The sequence below is a fragment of the Furipterus horrens genome, unplaced genomic scaffold (assembly GCF_987537825.1).
Source record: "Furipterus horrens unplaced genomic scaffold, mFurHor1.1.pri manual_scaffold_2, whole genome shotgun sequence".
Classification (NCBI taxonomy): domain Eukaryota; kingdom Metazoa; phylum Chordata; class Mammalia; order Chiroptera; family Furipteridae; genus Furipterus; species Furipterus horrens.
In genome coordinates this window covers 108521962-108534448 of record NW_028327172.1, presented here as the reverse complement: position 1 = coordinate 108534448, position 12487 = coordinate 108521962, and the positions used below count along the sequence as shown (strand labels likewise).

The 12487-nt window shown below is 36.2% G+C and overlaps 1 pseudogene; it reads right to left on the bottom strand.

The window, feature by feature from the left end:
- Nucleotides 1–4146: 4146 nt before the first annotated feature.
- Nucleotides 4147–12487, bottom strand: part of LOC150019276 (mediator of RNA polymerase II transcription subunit 20 pseudogene) — a 61936-nt pseudogene continuing 53595 nt past the window's right edge.

Sequence of the window (12487 nt, the reverse complement as noted above, 5' to 3'; positions counted from 1 at the left end):
TCTAGTGAACAAACTAAACTATAAAGCAAAATTGAGACAGACTCACATACAGAGAGCAGGATGACAGCTCTGAGGGCTTGGAGGGGTCAAGCAAAAAAGAAAAAGGACTCATGGACACGGACAACAGTGTGGTGATCATGGAGGGGAGGGGAGTGGGTTGAGGTCCAAGAGGATATAACTGGGAGAAATGGTAATGGAAAGTTATAATTAAACTAAGAGAAAAAAATAAAGTAAGTGAATACTTCAAGAACTATATGGCGTTTATTTGGATGATCTAATTTTATCAATGGCATTACAATATTTAAATATTAAGTAATGAGATGATAATTTAAAATACATTTAGTAGTTCAAATTCAGAAAATAATGAAGTGTAATAGTTGGGTAAAATTTTGTTTTATCAAAAGCATTTTTCTTGGGAATGGGTTATAATTACATTCTCCATTAATAATATAGACCATAAATCAACAATACCATACTGAACACTAGAAATGTATACTAAATGAAGATAATGGTGATAAAATAAATGTCCTAAAATATGAAGAGCATAAGTCAGACACAAAAAGTTAAGAACCGTATGATTTCATTCATATGTGAGATATAAAACTGAAAGCAACAAATAAACAAGAATAACAAACAAAAACTCATAGACACAGACTGTTTTTTGGTGGTTAACAGAAGGGAGGGAGATGGGGAGTAGTATAGGGTAAACAGAGTAAAGTGTAAATGCGGTTAAATATATGGTGACAGATGATAATTTAAACTATGTTTAAAAAACAAAAAGAAAAGGAAAGAGTATCACCCAAATTAGAATATTATTTAAAAGAGTAATTTGATTTAACTCTTCAAACACTTTTTCAAAACAATGTGGCTTTAATGCTCAGAATTATCACTAATATTTATCTCTTTCGATTCTGAAACATCAAAAGTCTTTCCATTAACTAAAGACATATTTGCCATTAGAGGTGGTTTCATCTTGTTTACTCTTATTTCCTAATTTATTTTCAATAAATATGGATAATTATGAAAATAAATTGTATCCAATATAAATTTTAAAATTCTGCAATCTGAAGACTATAGAACAATTAACACAATCAAGTATACATTTAGTTTTATTTTTTCCCCCTAATTTAGTCTGATCATTAAGCGTTATGGAAGAAATGCCAATATAACATGTTTATTAAGTAGCTGTACATTAAATTATTTTCTACCACTTACTTTTTCTTGTTTTACCCCATTTTAGTGAAGAAGCAAAATAGAAAGTAAAAGTAGAAGAAATAACTTTCCCTGTTCTGGGAACAGAGGCGGAAAGTAGTTTAATTCCAGGCTTCCTGGAGAGGTCAGTGATATACACACTGGAATCTTTTCGTGGAGTATAGCAAGGACACTAAATGTCTCTAAAAGTCCATTGTCACATTTATATATTTATAAGATTTTCCTTGACTAATTTGTATTTCTTACTTTATTAGAGATTTTTGAGTAAACATTAACTCAATTTTTTAAAAAGTCACAAAGAATAAATTTATCAAAATCTTTATTTTAGCCTCAATCTAATTTCTTAGCATAGTCTTTAAACATAGTCACAAGACAATAAATATATGTTAATTCTGTCAACATTTTATGTTGAAGGTCAATAAGACCAAAGGGTAAATGTAGACCAGATACCCTTTTTTCTTTAATCATCAAATTTTTAAATAATCTTTATTTATTATTAAAATAGGCAAAAATATTAAGTAAAATGCTAATAAGAGCATGCAAAATGCACTCGGGAGCCAGAATTAAATACATACCTTTATTTTTTAACTATACTATTATTGATATCTATTTTTGAATATCATTAACTTTAATATGTTGATCCACTTGCATAGACAAGCAAAATTTAACACTAAGTATATCCCTAATATTATATATCATTTTTACCCTTTAAGTCACTAAACTTTGAAATCAGATAACATAATCTAGACTTACTATTTCTAAATTTAAACCTATTAATAATATGTGACATGATAATGTGAGGGTCATGGATTTTCTTATATTGCTGATATATTACTATGACATTTAAAACATATCAATTTATATCACTGAAGCATTATAAAACTTAGGTTAAAAAGAAAAAAGGTGCTTTGCCATGTAAAACATATGGGAACCTAAGAAAATTTTATTTCATTGACTATAAAAAATATTAAAATATTTTTAGGGGGAAAATGTACCAAGTCATAAAGGCTAACCCTGAATTTCTCAAGAAGGAGAATATCATAAAAAACTTAAGTGGATTGAAATAATAAAAAATGATATTAAAATGCAAAATTATTATTTTCATGGTGACAGTTCTATGATTCATAGGTTAACAAAATAATTACGTATATTAGATTACCTTAGTACATCCAATCTTCAAATGAATATCACATTCAAATTTTTCCTGGGTATTTCATTCTTTTATATGGGATGTATAATTTATTTTTTAATGTCTGTGCATTTTATTGTGTGTTAATGATATCTAAAACATACCTCATTTTCAATTTAGCATAAACAAAAAAACAAGGGAAAAGTGAGAACAAAAAATGCAGATGACAGGTCCTGCAGTTATAAAGCTGAATTGAGCTTCCTGCCAGCCAAAGCTCAAAGGGAACCATCACCACTATCTGATTCTTGTTGCAGGGCCTTTTTGTCTGAAAAAAAAAAAATGTCTTTAAGTGCCTTCAGTGAGGGACAGCACCTTTGAGGACAGCATGGCAGTACGTGCACTAACACGTTTCCTACGCCCATTCCCAACTGTGTGTATCTCAATGTTAGCTGGACTGAACATTTCTACAGCAGGAGTTGGATGGGCAGGCAATGTCTGTCAAATGAGCAGCTTGGAGGCTCAAATGAGATGAGGAGAAAGAGCACAGGAAACCATGAAGCGCAGTGCAAGTATCAGGTTAACTGTTCTAACACTAAGCTCTGGGTTCATGAGAACTGGAGAGGCTTAGTTGCTAAGACTTCGGAACCAACTTTCTGGTATGACTAATCCAGCTAAATCAAAAGGGGCTTAGGCATCAGCCCTATCCCAAACTAATTCATAGGTAAAGGCTTAGTTATGGGGGTACTAACTGCGAAGTAACAGCCAACAGCATTCGTGGGCACATCCACTGAGCTCCATGTAACAGAGGCCACTAACTGGACACCCGCTCCATTTTCTCCTTCATTCTTTAGTCACGGAACCACTTGAGTACTGACTGGGCATGTGACTTGCAAATAAGAGGCTCCATGTCCCAGTGTCCCTTTCAACAAAGTGTGGCCATAGTGGTTTGAGCAACTCCAGGTCATCTCCTTTAAAAAAGAAATGACTTTGTTTTCTCTTTCCCCAGTGGAATATGGACATGGAACTGAAGAGTCTGCTTTGACCTTGCAGGCAAGGACAACAATCTAGGGGTGGCTGAACAACAAGATAAGATAAAAAGAAACCATGCTCCTGATGACCTTGTAGAGTTAAATCTGCCCTGGAACATCTGACTACCTGTGTACTATTGGAAGAGAGAAAATTAAATTTCTACTAGGTTCTCTTTATTATAGCGACTTCACCTGTGGCTTAACATAATTGACAACAGACTGGAAAGTGGTCAGAGAGAGACAGACTTCCAAGGATTCAGGCACCATCCTAGGAAAGTCAACTCACAATTCACTTGAGCAAACAGATCAGAAATGACATCCATAAAACAAGCTGGCCTCTCACTCCTTCTCTAGGAGAGGCGTGTCGCAGCATTTGAGGGGAGGAAGAGGCCTTTATTTACAGCACAGCCCAGACACAAAATGCAGCTGTTCTGTGCTGGCCTAGACCAAATCCACAGTCGTTGGAGATGAACGGCTTTGCCCACCAACACTAGGCAGGGATGCCCCTATCCTAACTTTTCCCCTACAGAAGGAAATCTCCAAGCTTCTCCACTCTTCATAGTTACCATTCCTGAGGAATGGCCAAGTCCAGTAAGACGTGGGGTGAAACAGTTGTCAGGGGGCTGCGTGTGAGGACTGGGGCAGATAGTCCTGAGCCCCAGAACAAAAGCCACTGCTGGGAACTAGAGAGGGAGAGAAACCTCTACATCTGCCCTGGGTTTCTGGGGCCCAGGTGCCTGAGGGGCTCCTTCCCTGGAGTCCTCTGGAGAGAGAAACTCACTGATGAATCCCAGCCACCAGCACCTGCTGCTGCTTGTGAATCTTGTTGAAGAATCTCATGTACTGGACCATGGTATCTGCTGGGCCGTAGACCATGTCATGTCTGTGGCCAAACACTGTGGGGGCCCGTGGTGTGCAGCTGCCTAGAAACCCGGAATGGATTCAAACAGCAGGCTCCGGCAGCCACTGGCTACCACAGAGGGTCATCCCCCCATTTCACGGCGATGCCTCGGGCACTGGGCCCCTCTGTGACCATGCCCACCTTCGCTAGGAAGTCACAGTATTGGTAACGGGTGCTCCAGGTCTCAATCTTGCTGGCCTCAGAACTCTGGAAGAAGCCCCTGAGCTTCACCATGAGCACTCCAAAGTTGGTGTCGGCAATAAGACAAGGGCCATTCTCATAGAGGGCAAAGCAGCTCAAAGGGTACTCTGAACTGGGCATCGCATACACCAGCTTCACGGTCTGACCTTGACTGCCAAGGGCAGAGGCAGCCAGGTGGTAGTTTCACAGTCCACACAGAATGTTCCTTGCTTCCCTGCCCTGAGTATCTCCATTTCTGGGAGAGGAGCTCCACGGACTGCTGGACATGCCTGCCCTCTGCAATACATAAGTCACTCCCATGGCATCGGACAAGGAAGGTGGCAGGACCACACAGATGAAATACTAAGCTCTCCGACTACGCACACTTAGTGAAGCCCTCCAATGCCTGAGATGCATAATTTAAATAAAACAGTGTACAGAGAAGTGAAATATTCCTTGGAATGAAAAACTGAGCTCAGTAGAATCAAATTATTTGAGGCCTGGGGTATTATAACAGTTTAGACAAAACTCTGAAAACAAATTCAAGGATACTAGGTATGTCTGTAAGTTAAGTAGGTGGAAAATAAGTTAAGCTGACAATTTGATAGTATTCCACTTCAAAAACATTTATGTGACTTTTAATATTTCTGTACCTTTTGAGTACCAATGTTTATTTTGCTTTTTGACTCAGCCAAGTTTCAGCATTAATTTGTAAAACTAGACTTCTGAAGAGAAACCTCTCAAAAATTAAGCAAACAGATGTCCACTGATATCATCTGCTAAGTATTTATTTACATCAAACAATTAATTGAATTTGTGTGACCAATAACTTAGACTTTTAGATATCTAGGCATAATTTTTTATCTTAAATATCCAACTTAAATATTTCCTATCAGATGAAAGGGCAAACATTTAGGGATAAAATGTATTTACTAAATATACAAGGTCTGTCTGGAAAAGTCCAGCCATTGTTAATATAATGTGAATGGTTTGCACAACATCTATGTAACCTGGCAGCCAAGGAGAGTGGACTAGGATGTGTATGCATGAACAACGATGACTTCACTGTACTAGTCAGTGGGGGCAGTAGATGCTGATGAGTGAGCATGTGTACTGTGTGGCTGTCATATTCAAAATGATTGAGTGAGTAGAGCAACAAATCTATATCAAATTTTGCATTAAGCTTGAACATTCCTCTGTGGAAACTATTCAGATGATTCAGAATGTTGCAGTTATGGGCAACTGGTGATTGGCAGCTTCACCACGACAACATGCCGCTCATGCATCTCATCTTGTGCAGAGGTTTTTGGCAAAATATCAGATCACACTGCTGATTCAGCCTCCCTACACCTAGATTTGGTGGCCTGTTACTTCTGGCTTTTTCCAAACCTAAAATCACCTTTGAAAGGAAAGAGATTTCGAAGTCAATGAGATTCAAGAAAATACAATGGGGCAGCTGATAGTGATTGGGAGAACTGTGTGAGAGGCCTTATGGTGCCTACTCTGAAGGAGACTGAGGCACCATTGTCCTATGTACAATGTTTCTTGTACCTTGTTTCTTCTTCAATAAATGTCTCTATTTTTAATATTACATGACTTCATAGCATAATCAACAAAATATATTTTAAAAATAGATTTAAACTGTCCACAAAATGCACATGCAATCACAATTCAATGTAAATATTTATATAAAGTATGCTTTATGTTATAGACTGCTTTGTGTCTAATAAATACATGTACAACATGACAATCACCATTTTTTTCCAAATCAATTAAAATGAATAAAATATTGCAGTTATCAATTTTAAGCACTGCATTTAATTTCTGTCATGTATAAAAATAAGTATAATTTATATACTTATTCAAGTTTAAGAAATAATAATCAGAATATTAGTAAATAACATGTAATGACAAAAATGTATTAATATATGAAATAATTTATATTGACAGACATTCATATTTCTACCTTAAGGGGATAAAAACTAGCTTAATATATTAGTATTTTTATTTAATTTTTTATTAATTTTATTTTGATTGTTTATGTTGTTACAGTCATTCCTGCTTTTTCTTTGTTTCCTCACCTCCTCCCAGCCTTTCCCTCACCCTCCCCAAGCCAGTCCCATATTGTTTCTGTCCATGGGTTGTGCATAAATGTTCTCTGGTTAATCCCTTCATTATCTCTCATTCAATCCACCCTCGCCTCCTTTTCAGCAACTGTCAATATGTTTAATGGATCTAAGCTTCTGTTACTGTTTTGTTTATTAGTTTATTGTGTTAATTAGATTCAACATATAAAAGAGACTATGTTGTATTTTTCTTTCGCTGATTGACTTAATTCACTTAGCATAATTTTCTCCAGGTCCACCCATGCTGTTGCAAAGTATAAGGGTTTCATCTTTTTTACTGCAGTGTTATATTCCAATGTGTAAATGTACCATAGATTTTTCATCCACTCACCTACCAATGGACATTTAGGATGTTTTTAAATCTTGGCTATTGTAAATAGCACTATTATAAACATAGGGGTGCATATATATATTTTTGTATTGGTGTTTCTGGATCCTTGGGTTATATTCTCAGAAGTATACTAGTTTTTTTTTAAAGTGTTTTTCAATTACAGTTGTCCCATTTTTCCCCCATTGCTCCCCCCCCAGCCCACCCCTTCTCCCACAGTCATTCCCCACCCCATTGTCCATGTCCATGAGTCATTTATATATGTTCTTTGACTAGATTCTTCTCCCTGCTTATCTCCTTTTTCTCCCTCCTCCCTCTCCTCTGATAACTGTTATTCTGTTCCTTGTTCAATTTTGCTCATTTGTTTGTGTTCTTCATTAGTCTCCTTTATCAGGTGATAGCATATGGCATTTTTCTTTCATTGCCTGGCTTATTCCACTAAGCATAATTCTCTCTAGTTCCATCCATGTGTATTTTTTAACACTGTTGATATTGTCTGTCATTTTTTATATGCACCATTTAATGTATGTAATCTCTACTTTAACACTTTATTTTGTCTTTGTAAAGTCTTACATAAAATTACTAGAAACTAGAAAATTGAAAAATCATGTGTATTTTGACATTTGTTAAAAAGAAATGTATTTCTGGCTTAAAAAAATTATATCTGTCTGACCCAGTGGAGTGGAAAAGTGAGACCCAAGAAAATGAAGAATTAGGAGGAAGAAATATATGCAATAATCTGTGTTTCCATTTTAAATTTCCAGCAAATCAAAGTTCTCTTTACGTAAGTCTGGTTTTATATTAAAAATAAGGCAAATTTTTCACTGAAAATATTTTCTCATCAAACTTAAAATACTGCCAATGGCATGCCACCAAATGAGAAAAGATGATAAAAATAACAAGATATTCTATGGTATACAAAAACCACTTAATAAATCAGAATTATTATTAAACGTGTGTGGTACATTGTTTTATAAACTTCATTTTAAACATAAAAAAATAAGTGCTCATAAGATGTCAAATTTAATTATTTACCCATGGCCAATAATAGTAAGTTAATTAGACTTTCTGTCTGGGCAGTGTCTCTCATTAGAGTAACTAAGATTGGTTTGAAGTAACCATTTGAGTAATGTCAAAGAGAATGTCTTCTTTGATCATTTTTTTTTCACCAGTATGTGGAACAGTTTGTGCATGGCACATAGTCAGTGCTCAACAATTATTTGCTGAATTAATGAATCAATTAATGATATAAATAACAATTTATAGGATAAGTAAAATTTGATTTTTTTAAAATCTATATTAATCTTTGTGACAAACAATATATTTCTTCTCAAAATCAATAACAATTTACATACAGATTTCATCTTCACATTTAATTATTGAAGATTGACTCATTTCTTTATTTGATTTCAGTTCTAAACAATGTAGCTTTATAATATCTTAACATTTTCAAAGTAATGATGACTTTAAAACCATGATTTTATAATAAAACTTTGTCATATTGAAAATCTTTTGGAATTTAAGTATCCCTAAAATTTTCAGTTATATTTAAAATTATATTTTTATCTATATAGACTAGGGAATCTATATGTACCACAACTTCTTTATCCAATCCTCTATTGAAGGACACTTTGGTTGTCTACAGGTCTTGGCCACCATGAATAATACTGTAGTGAACATAGGGGTGAATATATTTTTGTGAATAATTTTTTTGAGTTTTTCAGGTAGATACCCAGAAGAGAGATTGCTGGGTCATAATGGTAGCTCAATTCTTAAAATTCATCTTTCACCTCATTATTCCTGGGGCTTCAGTAACCTGTACTTTCCCACTTTCAGTAATACTATTTCCTCTGATTAGAATGTTCCCTTTTACAATTCTGACAAAATCTCAACCATTCTTTAATGTCTATATTAAATTAGTGCCATGACAAAAGCTTTGACCCAGTAAAGTGAGAAAGCACATTAACTCATTCTGTGTTCCACACTGACACTTGTATTATATTCTTCTGTATTGTTGTCATTATGTACCTTGATAGGAAATACCTTCTAAAATTAGATAAATGTCAGCTAAAAATAAAATAATATTATGTCTGATAGCAGTATACATAGTCTTTCAAAATAAATTTAGAAACTTGAAATATTAGTTGCTAATTATTGCATCACAACTGATATCTAATTTATACTCCAAGAATAAAATTATTCCCTCCATTAATATTCCCTTTTAATTAGTAGCAAATACACTATTTTCATTCTTTAATAGTTTGTCAGAAGGCCTGTGTAGTAGAGACTTTTAGAAATTGGAAAAAATATATGAGATTTGTCCAGAAGGTATCCAGCCATGTATTATGAAAAATAGAGACATTTATAAAAGAAGATACAAGATACAAGAAACAAGACAATGATGTCTCAGTCTCCTTCAGTTCTCCCAATCACCATCAGCTGTCCCATTGTATTTTCCTTAGTCTCACTGATGGTCTGAAATTTCTTCCCTTTCAAAGGTGATTTTAGTTTTAGAAAAAGCCAGAAGTCACAGGGTGCCAAATCTGGGCTGTAGTTGGGCTGAGTCACCTGGTGATCTGATATTTTGCCCAAAATCTCTGCAAAGACATGATGCATGAGCACGCACATTGTCATGATGAAGCTGCCAAGCACCAGTTGCCCTAGCTGCAACCTTCTGAATCATCTGCATAGTTTCCATGGATGAATGTTCAAGCTTAACACAAAATCTGATGCAGATTCATTGATCTACTCAGTCATTTTGAATGCGATGGCTACACAGTACTCATGCTCACTCAACAGCGTCTACTATCCCCAAGGACTAGTACAGTGAAGTCATCATTGTTCAGGCATGCACATTTCAGTCCAGAATCCTTGGTTGCCATGTTATATCGATATCATGCAAACCGTTCTCATTATATTAACAATGGTTGGACTTTTTTCAAACAAACCTCATATGATTTGAGCTGTGCTGCAGGAAGTTTAAACTGCATGAAAGACTAGTGTGAAGAATGACAAGGCAATGACAAAAGTTAAAAGCTATATTCCTGGCAAGAAGTTTAAAGGAAGAGATATCTTCAAGATAGTAAACCAATGTATTCTTGTTCCCAGTAATTCCTAGATCCTAGTTTTCTTTTGAGTCTCTCATTAATTGTATTAGCGGTATTTATTAGTTTATGAGAACTCACAGCATCAAGTTAGAAATAATAAAGTCACTAGAATAAGTCTTGAAAAGTCATGCTTGTGATATGTGTGTGTATGTCTGTGACACAGATTGATTTGCTAAATTCCAAAATTTACTACATATATACATATATATTTATATGAAAAGGTATATACATATGTGTATGTGTGGGTGTGTGTATAAATATCAGTAAACTGGTCATAATATTTTACTATGTGCCATATGATAGAGATGATGTGATATATATATTGTGATATTGGAGCAGAATTTCCTCCAATAATAAAAGGGAAATAAATTATGAAGCAGGGAAAAAGTGAATAAATTTCTTCTAGATCTAAGATGGCTGTTGATTTTGGTGGGGGACTCATCGACACTATATTTTCCCCCTGAGCTGCAGAGGATCCTGCCTTGAAGGGTGGTGCTCTGTGCCAACAGAGTCATCACCATGGAATAAAGATATTTTTAGGCAAGAGAGTTCATAAAATGGCATTAGGTGTATTTTAACCTTCAAACAACATATTTATTATTAACTGATAGATAGTCAAATAATTTAGAAGTGCAAGATACTATTCTTTTGTTGCTTTGAGTGAGAAGTATTCAATATCGTTGCCCCTAAATTTAACACTAAAATTTCACCTTCTTTAATACGAATCCTTTTCCTTTTAATTCACAAACACAGTAGGGTCAGTTGATGTAAATATCAGAATCATAATTATATCTTATCAAATCCAGCTTACTGAAAAGTGAATTTTATTACTTTCAACTCTGTTCAGTAACTTAGTACACATTAAAGTATAAGTGAAAAATAGACTTCCGGCCAAGATGGAGGCTTAGACGGACACGCTCAGTCTCCCTCTACAACTAGAGAGGAATACAACTACTTCAAAACAAAAGATAACTAGAAATTCCAGAAAATAAAATTACATGGAAGCCGAACGTATGAAGTTATAAACCAGCAGTGCCCTTTGGGCAGGTAGGAGCGAAAGGGGGCGGTGCTGTTTGCAGTCGCACCAGGGACAGTGGCAGGGAGAACAATTCCAGCGGCAGGGAGAACAATCCCGGCTGCAGTCGAACCTCGGCAGCTTGTAACCCCAACACTGGGGAAAGCAGCCACAACATTGTCTTGAACAGTGAGGCCCAGAGGGTGGGAGGACGGATCCCGGTCTCCTAGCAGAATAACTGTGTGAATCCATCTTGGACCCCCGCCCCCACACAAAGCGCCACAGGGCTGCGAAATAGGCTGCGGATAGGCGCCGGTGGCTGGGTTGTGACCACAAAGCACCACAGTGCGGCAAAAAAGGTTGCTGGACCACCGCTGGTCGCTGGGTTGTGACGAGTACACAGGCACTGCCCCCTATAGCCGGCCCAAGAAAACAAAACGCATCTGTCAAAATGAGGCAGACAACTATAGAAATCCCGGTGGCGCAGCTCACCAGGCAACAGATGAAGAACCTGACAGATGAACAAATAAGAAACCTGTCAGAGGCTCAGTTCAGGGCCATTGTTATCAGGTGGCTTACAGAATTAACAAAAGATCTGGAAAAAGATGAGAAAGAATCGAAAAACACTCATAATGAAAGGAACAAAACCACATATGAGACAGATGGTGAGGAAATAAAATCCAGAGTTCATTTCAACAAACCAGAATATAGAGAAGGAACAAACAGTCAACCAGTGCAGAGAGAAAAAACGGGAAGCAAGGAAAATGATGAGAGGATCAGAAACCTCTGGGACAGTTATAAAAGGCCCAACATAAGAATCACTGGTTTGCCAGAGGGCGAAGAAGATGAACTAGAAATTGAAAAATTAAGTGAAAATATAATAAAGCAGAACTTCCCAAACTTGGGGAAGGAAATAGACTTACAGGTCCAGGAAGCACAGAGAGTTCCAAAACAACTGGACCCAGGGAGAACCACTCCAAGACACATTATAATCAAAATGTCAAAAGTTAAAGATAAAGAGAGAATCTTAAAAGCAGCAAGAGAGAAGAAAAGAATCATGTACAAAGGGGTCCCAATTAGACTATCAGCTGACTTCTCAAGGGTGACCCTGCAGGCAAGAAGGGACTGGCAAGAAATATTCAAAGTAATGAAAAGCAAAAACCTACAACCACGAATACTCTATCCAGCAAAATTGTCATTCAGAATAGAAGGGCAGAGAAAGTGTTTTCAGGATAAAACAAAACTGAAAGAGTTCATTAGATCCAAACCACTGTTATATGAGATGTTAAAGGGACTGGTTTAGAAAAAGGAGGATCAAAACTATGAAATCTAAAATGAAAACTGCATCACAAGAAACAACAACAGAAGCTAGGGAATTGAAACAAAGGCAAACTAAACAGGCAACGAGAGTGGAAAAAGAACTATAGGTGTGGGGAACATATTGGGGGGAGGTCAGCAGGG